Source organism: Aegilops tauschii, chromosome 7 (genome assembly GCF_002575655.3).
Source record: "Aegilops tauschii subsp. strangulata cultivar AL8/78 chromosome 7, Aet v6.0, whole genome shotgun sequence".
Classification (NCBI taxonomy): domain Eukaryota; kingdom Viridiplantae; phylum Streptophyta; class Magnoliopsida; order Poales; family Poaceae; genus Aegilops; species Aegilops tauschii.
This window is the reverse complement of record NC_053041.3, coordinates 258,981,754-258,991,869: the sequence shown is the minus strand read 5'-3', so window position 1 is coordinate 258,991,869 and position 10,116 is coordinate 258,981,754.

Genomic DNA, 10,116 nt, shown 5'->3' with positions numbered 1-10,116 from the left:
TAGAAGCAATAGTTGGCGAATCGACAACGATGCTACGATGGAGATCAAGGTGTCGCGCCGGTGACGATGGTGATCATGACGGTGCTTTGGAGATGGAGATCAAAGGCACAAGATGATGATGGCCATATCATATCACTTATATTGATTGCATGTGATGTTTATCCTCTATGCATCTTATTCTGCTTTGATTGACGGTAGCATTATAAGATGATCTCTCACTAAATTTCAGAGTACAAGTGTTCTCCCTGAGTATGCACCGTTGCGACAGTTCTTCATGCTGAGACACCATGTGATGATCGGGTGTGATAAGCTCTACATTCACATACAATGGGTGCAAGCCAGTTTTGCACACGCGGAATACTCGGGTTAAACTTGACGAGCCTAGCATATGCAGATATGGCCTCGGAACACTGGAGACCGAAAGGTCGAGCGTGAATCATATAGTAGATATGATCAACATAGTGATGTTCACCATTGAAAACTACTCCATCTCACGTGATGATCGGACATGGTTTAGTTGATATGGATCATGTGATCACTTAGATGACTAGAGGGATGTCTATCTAAGTGGGAGTTCTTTAGTAATATGATTAATTGAACTTTAATTTATCATGAACTTAGTCCTGGTAGTATTAGCATATCTATGTTGTAGATCAATAGCTCACGTTTAGCTCCCCTGTTTTATTTTTTGATATGTTCCTAGAGAAAACTAAGTTGAAAGATGTTAGTAGCAATGATGCGGATTGGATCCGTGATCTGAGGATTATCCTCATTGCTGCACAGAAGAATTATGTCCTTGATGCACCGCTAGGTGACAGACCGATTGCAAGAGCAAATGCAGACGTTATGAACGTTTGGCAAGCTCGATATGATGACTACTTGATAGTTTAGTGCACCATGCTTTACGGCTTAGAATCGGGGCTTCAAAGACGTTTTTGAAACGCCACGGAGCATATGAGATGTTCCAAGAGTTGAAATTAGTATTTCAAACTCATGCCCATGTCGAAAGGTATGAGACATTTGACAAGTACTTTGCCTACAAGATGGAGGAGAATAGCTCAGCTAGTGAGCATGTGCTCAGAATGTCTGAGTACTACAATCACTTGAATCAAGTGGGAGTTAATCTTCCAGATAAGATAGTGATTGACAGAGTTCTCTAGTCACTATCACCAAGTTACTAGAACTTCGTGATGAACTATAATATGCAAGGGATAACGGAAATGATTCCCAAGCTCTTCGTGATGCTGAAATCAACGAAGGTAGAAATCAAGAAAAGCATCAAGTGTTGATGGTTGGCAAGACCACTAGTTTCAAGAAAAGGGCAGAGGGAAGAAGGGGAACTTCAAAAAGAATGGCAAGCAAGTTGCTGCTCAAGTGAAGAAGCCCAAGTCTGGACCTAAGCCTAAGACTAAGTGCTTCTACTGCAAAGGGACTAGTCACTGGAAGCGGAATTGCCCCAAGTATTTGGTGGATAAGAAGGATGGCAAAGTGAACAAAGGTATATTGGATATACATGTTATTGATGTGTACTTTACTAGTGTTTATAGCAACCCCACTGCATTTGATACTGGTTCAGTTGCTAAGAGTAGTAACTCGAAACGGGAGTTGCAGAATGAACAGAAACTAGTTAAGGGCGAGATGACGATGTGTGTTGGAAGTAGTTCCAAGATTGATATGATCATCATCGCACACTCCCTATACTTTCGGGACTAGTGTTGAACCTAAATAAGTGTTATTTGGTGTTTGCATTGAGCATGAATATGATTTGATCATGTTTATTGCAATACGGTTATTCATTTAAGATAAAGAATAATTGTTGTTCTGTTTACATGAGTAAAACCTTCTATGATCATACACCCAATGAAAATGGTTTGCTGGATCTCGATCGTAATGATACACATATTCATAATATTGAAGCCAAAAGATAAAAAGTTAACAATGATAGTGCAATTTATTTGTGGCACAGCCGTTTAGGTCATATTGGTGTAAAGCGCATGAAGAAACTCCATGCTGATGGGATTTTGGAATCACTTGATTATGAATCACTTGATGCTTGCGAACCATGGGCAAGATGACTAAGACTCCGTTCTCCGGAACAATGGAGCGAGCAACTGACTTATTGGAAATAATACATACTGATGTATGCGATCCGATGAGTGTTGAGGCTAGGGGCGGGTATCATTATTTTCTGACCTTCACACATGTTTTGAGCAGATATGGGTATATCTACTTGATGAAAAATAAGTCTGAAACATTTGAGAAGTTCATATAATTTCAGAGTGAAGTGGAAAATCATCGTAACAAGAAAATAAAGTTTCTACGATCTGATCGTGGAGGAGAATATTTGAGTTACGAGTTTGGTCTTCATTTGAAACAATGCGGAGTAGTTTCGCAACTCACGCCACCTAGAACACCACATCGTAATGGTGTGTCCGAACATCGTAACCGTACTTTATTAGATATAGTGCAATCTATGATGTCCCTTGCCGATTTACCACTATCATTTTGGGGTTATGCATTAGAGACAACTGCATTCACATTAAATAGGGCACCATCTAAATCCGTCGAGACGACACTATATGAACTATGGTTTGGCAAGAAACCAAAGTTGTCGTTTCTTAAAGTTTGGGGTTGCGATGCTTATGTGAAAAAGTTTTCATCCTGATAAGCTCAAACACAAATCGGAAAAATGTGTCTTCATAGGATACCCAAAGGAGACAGTTGGGTACACCTTCTATCACAGATCCAAAGGCAAGACATTCATTGCTAAGAATGGATCCTTTCTAGAGAAGGAGTTTCTCTCGAAAGAAGTGAGTGGGAGGAAAGTAGAACTTGATGAGGTAACTATACCTGCTCCCTTATTGGAAAGTAGTTCATCACAGAAATCTGTTCCTATGACTCTTACACCAATTAGTGAGGAAGCTAATGATGGTGATCATGTAACTTCAGATCAATTTACTATCGAACCTCATAGGTCAACCAAAGTGAGATCCGCACCAAAGTGGTACGGTAATCCTGTTCTGGAGGTCATGTTACTTGACCATGACGAACCTACGAACTATGAGGAAGCGATGATGAGCCTAGATCCAGCGAAATGGCTTGAGGCCATGCAATCTGAGATGGGATCCATGTATGATAACAAAGTGTGGACTTTGGTTGACTTGCCCGATGATCGGCAAGCCATAGAAAATAAATGGTTCTTCAAGAGGAAGACGGACGCTGATAGTAGTGTTACTATCTACAAAGCTAGACTTGTCGAAAAAGGTTTTGACAAAGTTCAAGGTGTTAACTATGATGACATTTTCTCACTCGTAACGATGCTTAAGTCTGTCCGAATCATGTTAGTAAATTGCCACCTTTTATGAAATCTGGCAAATGGATGTCAAAACTACATTCCTTAACGGATTTCTTAAAGAAGAGTTGTATATGATGCAACCAGAAGGTTTTGTCGATCCTAAAGGTGCTAACAAAATGTGCAAGCTCCAGCGATCCATCTATGGACTGGTGCAAGCATCTCGGAGTTGGAATATACGCTTTGATGAGTTGATCAAAGCATATAGTTTTATACAGACTTGTGGTGAAGCCTGTATTTACAAGAAAGTGAGTGGGAGCACTACAACATTTCTGATGAATATATGTGAATGACATATTGTTGATCGGAAATAATGTAGAATTTCTGGAAAACATAAAGGAGTATTTGAAAGGAGTTTTTCAAAGAAAGACCTCGGTGAAGCTGCTTACATATTGAGCATCAAGATCTATAGAGATAGATCAAGACGCTTGATAAGTTTTTTTTCAATGAGTACATACCTTGACAAGATTTTAAAGTAGTTCAAAATGGAACAGTCAAAGAAAGAGTTCTTGCCTGTGTTACAAGGTGTGAAATTGAGTAAGACTCAAAGCCCGACCACGACAAAAGATAGAAAGAGAATGAAAGTCATTTCCTATGCCTCAGCCATAGGTTCTATAAAGTATGCCATGCTGTGTACCAGATCTATTGTATACCCTACACTGAGTTTGGCAAGGGAGTACAATACTGATCTAGGAGTAGATCACTGAACAGCGGTCAAAATTATCCTTAGTGGAGTAAGGATATGTTTCTCGATTATGGAGGTGACAAAAGGTTCGTCGTAAAGGGTTACGTCGATGCAAGTTTTGACACTGATCCAGATGACTCTAAGTCTCAATCTGGATACATATTGAAAGTGGGAGCAATTAGCTAAAGTAGCTCCATGCAGAGCATTGTAGACATAGAGATTTGCAAAATACATACGGATCTGAATTTGGCAGACCCGTTGACTAAGCCTCTTCCACGAGCAAAAGATGATCAACACCAAGACTCCATGAGTGTTAGAATCATTACTTTGTAATCTAGATTATTGACTCTAGTGCAAGTGGGAGACTGAAGGAAATATGCCCTAGAGGCAATAATAAAGTTATTATTTATTTTCTCATATCATGATAAATGTTTATTATTCATGCTAGAATTGTATGAACTGGAAACATAATACATGTGTGAATACATAGACAAACATAGTGTCACTAGTATGCCTCTACTTGACTAGCTCGTTAATCAAAGATGGTTGAGTTTCCCAGCCATAGACATGATTAACGGGATAACATCATTCGGAGAATGATGTGATTGACTTGACCCATTCCGTTAGCTTAGCACTTGATCGTTTAGTTTACTGCTATTACTTTCTCCATGACTTATACATGTTCCTATGACTATGAGATTATGCAACTCCCGAATACCGGAGGAACACTTTGTGTGCTACCAAACGTCACAACGTAACTGGGTGATTATAAAGGTGCTCTACAGGTGTCTCCGATGGTACTTGTTGAGTTGGCATAGATCGAGATTAGGATTTGTCACTCCGATTGTCGGAGAGGTATCTCTGGGCCCTCTCGGTAATGCACATCACTATAAGCCTTGCAAGCAATGTGACTAATGATTTAGTTGCGGGATGATGCATTACGGAACGAGTAAAGAGACTTGCCGGTAACGAGATTGAGCTAGGTATTGAGGTACCGACGATCGAATCTCGAGCAAGTAACATACCGATGACAAAGGGAATAACGTATGTTGTTAAGCGGTTTGACCGATAAAGATCTTCGTAGTATATGTTGGAACCAATATGAGCATCCAGGTTACGCTATTGGTTATTGACCGAAGACATGTCTCAGTCATGTCTACGTAGTTCTCGAACCCATAGGTCCGCGCGCTTAAAGTTCTGTGATGATCAGTATTATGAGTTTATATGTTTTGATGTACCGAAGGTAGTTCGGAGTCCCAGATATGATCACGGACATGACGAGGAGTCTCGAAATGGTCGAGACGTAAAGATCGATATATTGGATGACTATGTTCGGACACCGGAAGTGTTTCAGGAGGTTTCGGGCATATACTGGAGTACCGGGGGGTTGCCGGAACCCCCCGGGGAGTATATTGGGCCTAATGGGCCTTAGTGGAGAAGAGGAGGGGCGGCCAGGGTAGGCCGTGCGCCCCCTCCCCCTCTAGTCCGAATTGGACAAGGAGGGGGGCGGCGCCCCCCTTTCCTTCCCTCTCTCTCCTCCTTCCCCCTTCTCCTACTCCTACTAGGAAAAGAGGAGTCCTACTCCCGGTGGGAGTAGGACTCCCCCCTTGGCGCGTCCTCCTCCTTGGTCGGCCGCCTCCCCCTAGATCCTTTATATACGGGGGCAGGGGGCACCCTAGAACACACAAGTTGATCATTGATCTCTCCCAACCGTGTGCGGTGCCCCCCTCCACCATAATCCACCCCGGTCATATCGTAGCGGTGCTTAGGCGAAGCCGTGCGACGGTAGCTTCATCAACATCGTCACCACGCCGTCGTGCTGACTAAACTCTCCCTCGAGCTCTACTAGATCGTGAGTTCGCGGGACATCACCGAGCAGAACGTGTGCTGAATGCGGAGGTGCCGTACGTTCGGTACTGAGGATCGATCGATCGTGAAGACGTACGACTACATCAACCGCGTTGTCATAACGCTTCCGCTTAACGGTCTACAAGGGTATGTGGACGACACTCTCCCCTCTCGTTGCTATGCATCACCATGATCTTGCGTGTGCGTAGGATTTTTTTTGAAATTACTACGTTCCCCAACACGGAGCTCACGAACCGGACAGTCTCCACTCTACTACGTGTGTTGATCAAAAAGAACATCAAGGAGTGGGAGGAGTGTCTACCCATCGCCGAGTACGCCTACAACCGCGCAAGACATTCGACTACCGGCAAGTCCCCCTTCGAGATCGTCTACGGTTTCAACCCGTTGTCCCCATTGGACATTCTCCCTCTACCACTACAAGAGCGCATCAATATGGATGCAAGTGCACGAGTGAACTATCTCAAGAAGATGCATGAAGATACAAGGCACACCATCGAGCACCAAGTACAACGACTCGCGACCAAGCTCAACATTAACAAGCAACCCATGATATTCAACATTGGAGATCTTGTGTGGCTACGCCTTCGCAAGGACCGCTTCCCCAACGAACGCAAATCCAAGCTTCTCCCTCGAGCCGACGGACCCTTCAAGGTGCTGGCACGCTACAACAACAACGCTTACAAGATCGACCTCCCGCGTGACAAGTACAACGTGGGCGACGACTTCAATGTCATAGATCTCTCTCCCTACCATGGTGATGAAGCTTTCGATCCGAGGTCGGATCTTTCCCAGGGGGGGGGAGATGATGCGGAGCATCCCAAGGTCATCCCCATGGACCTACCTACACCTCCCATGACACCACTTGGACCAATGACAAGGGCTCGAGCAAAGGCTATCGAAGATAAGGTGAACTCGCTCCTCTCCGAACTACCACTTCCTACATATGAGACATGGCTACTACCTCAAGCGGAAACCCTATGTGTGATCAGGTGCTTGGAGGAAGGCCACGGGACAACTACATCCAACAGACAAGACGGCGAGGGCACCAAGTACCTGGACCAAGAGAAGAATCTGCCTGAAGTTGACAGCCAACGGATAACCGGTCCACGTCGGACGTCCGACACCTAGAGCATCTAGCGGCCAGCCCAAGTTCCAGCCAGCGAAGACTCCAGCGGTCGAACGACCGACAAGTACCGGACGTCCGACGCCCTCCAGCCTCCGGACGACCGACGCCCTCCAGAGATCCGACACCTGTGGGTCCGAGCCAAAACACCAGAAGTCCGAGACCGCCCGGACGTCCGACGCCGGCCAGAAATCCGACGCCGACCATCCCGAGCCAAAACGTCGGACTTCCGACAAGTACCGGACGTCCGGACCCTCACGAGCCACCGGACGACGGGTAACTGTCGGACGTCCGACGCCTGTGTGTTGACTGCGTGTTGGGCCGAAGCCCATGTACCCCTTCGTCCACTTAGACTATATATATTCCTCGTCCTCCCTCTTTCTACGGTTAGCAAAGTAGCTCATTTGAGAGATAGAGCTTTGCTCATCCACTTGGTTACTTCTCCATTGGAGTCCACGACCTCTTCGGAGAAGATCCCCCAAGCGGATTCAAGACCCCTCACGGGAAGACCCCCTCAAGACCTCCTCACGGAGAAGAACTTGCTACTTGTATCGTCCTTTGTTGATCGTGGATCGTGTATCTCTTTGTGTTTCGAGGATCTAGCACATGTGTAACCGAATCTTGTTGGTTTGAGTGATTTCTCTCGTGTTTTCCCCTCGTGTTCATCGTGTTCATCGCGGGATCTGCTCCAATCATGAAAGATTGGGCATCTAGGGTTCTACCATACATCACCAATGCTAGTTCCGGTTTTTTGCCTATTTCTTTGTTTCACAGAAAAACCATACCAAACTAAGTCCAAACGTGATAAAAATTTATGGTGATTTTTTTCGAACATAAGAGATCCCCCGAAGCTTCGGGGAAGGATAAGAAGACCCACGAAGACGCCACAAGATCACATGGCATGCCCCAGGGGTCGGGAGTGCTGTTTGAGCTTGTGGGGCCCTCGTAAGTCCTTTTGGTGTGATTCCAACGCTGAAAGTTCTAATAAATAGAGAAACCTCCGAAAGTTAACCTAGATGAGTTTTTCCTCCGTGGCAAGCCTCTGTTCCAAAGCGGTCTCATCTGGAGCCCTGTTTAGGCACCTTGCCATAGGGGGAAAGCCATCATCGGAGGCCATCTTCATCATCACCGCTGCTTCCATGACGAGGACGGAATAGTTCACCCTCGAGGCTGAGGGTATGTACCAGTAGCTATGTGATCTCTCTCTCTCTCTCTCTCTCTCTCTCTCTCGTGATCTTGATAGGACACAATCTTGATCTACCATGAGCTTTGTTAATATAGTTGGATTATATGGTGTTCTTCCCCTCTATCTTTTTTGTGGTGAATTGAATCTTGCTCTTTGAGGTTTCTTTGTTATCAGATTGAATACTTTGGATTTGAGATCACTTGATGCATGTCTCACTCACGGATACTTGTGGTGACATTGGGGTATCTAGGTGGCATTAGAGTTGATTGATGAGTATCATATGGTGTTGTCGGAGTATGATCTCTAGAACTATTCGTGACACTTAAGGCTTGTTCAGTAGACTGAGCGGAAACACAACTTTCAGGTGGTTTACTACCTACGCAATTTCATCCTACTTTCTCCGATAGGAATAGAAACTTTGGAGCAATTCTTTGCCTCACTTTGAGGGATTTTCATATGGTTCAGTTATGTTAGTAATGTTGAGAGATTGCACTAGTGAAATTATGAACCCCAGGCTTTGTTTCTAAGCATTGATATATTGCTCTTTGTTTAATACTTCTACCTTGCTGTTTTTATTTATTCAGATTATCTACCATCCATATTACACATCTATCATCATCTCTTCGCCGAACTAGTGCACCTATACAACTGACAATTGTATTGGGTGTGCTGGGGACACAAGAGACTCTTTGTATTTTGATTACAGGGTTCTTTGAGAGAGACCATCTTCATCCTACACCTCCCACGGATTGATAAACCTTAGGTCATCCACTTGAGGGTAATTTTTTGCGGTCCTACAAAACTCTGCTCTTGGAGGCCCAACGGAGTCTACAAGAATAAAGTTGCGCAATAGACATCATAGAGCTGGTGATCTGCTTCGTGAATTAGTGCAGGAATTGCACAAACCGGTGTAGGAACTAAGGAAACTAAGTTCTCGATTGTAGGAATCACACCCAACACGCCACCATGAGCTGGAGCACCGCCACGGGTCCAGTGACAGAGCTGCACGCACTTGGTCACTGTTTCGCTCCCGGTGACGGAGCTGCCCACACCTAGCCGGTGGATCCGGCCGCCACGAGGCCATAGAAGATGGATCCGGCCGCCACAAGGCCGTAGAAGGTGGATCCGGCCGCCACGAGGCCATAGAAGGTGGATCCAGCCACCACGAGGCTGTAATAGGTGGTCTGGCTGCTGCGAGATTGGGAGGGAGGTGGCTGCTCACCTTGAGGTCAATGAGACCATGCGGACCACAGCGGCACCTCTTCCGCCCCTATCAGAGCACACGAACGGAAGCCCTCATAGCCGAGATGCAGAGCGACCATGAGCTCATCACCCCGAGCACCACTGCCCCGCGTGCAGCGTCGCCCCCGCGTCCAGCGCTGCCATCAGAGTAGATCGGAGGAGGGAAGGAGTGGCGCGATGGGGAAGTGCGAGGGGGCGCCGTCGTGGTAGATCGGAGGAGGTGGGGAGAGGCTCTGTGGTGTGACAAGGAGATCTGGGGGCGGAGGCTGGAGGGGATGATGGGAGCTGGGGAAGGGAGAAGCACAGGAGGGGTTAGGGTTAGATACTTTTTTTGAGGAACGGTTAGGTTTAGATACTAGATACGGTTTGGATGGGATCCGTGGGCTTTTAGCCAGTGGCGGCCCTCTCTTAAACGCAGCGGCGGAAACAAGACAGAGTCTGTCACTGTCATTTGTGTTCTAGTGTCGGCTCCAAATAAAATTCTGCCACTGCTATTTTTGGATAGATTTATTGCAAGAACCAAAATAACAGTGACGGGTACGTATTGCCGCCCGCCACTGGTAACTCAAACACTAGTGGCGGGCATCAGTTTGTGATCGCCACTGGTAACATTTGTCTCACAACAAATATGGAGAATTGTGGAGAATTGTTAACAGTGG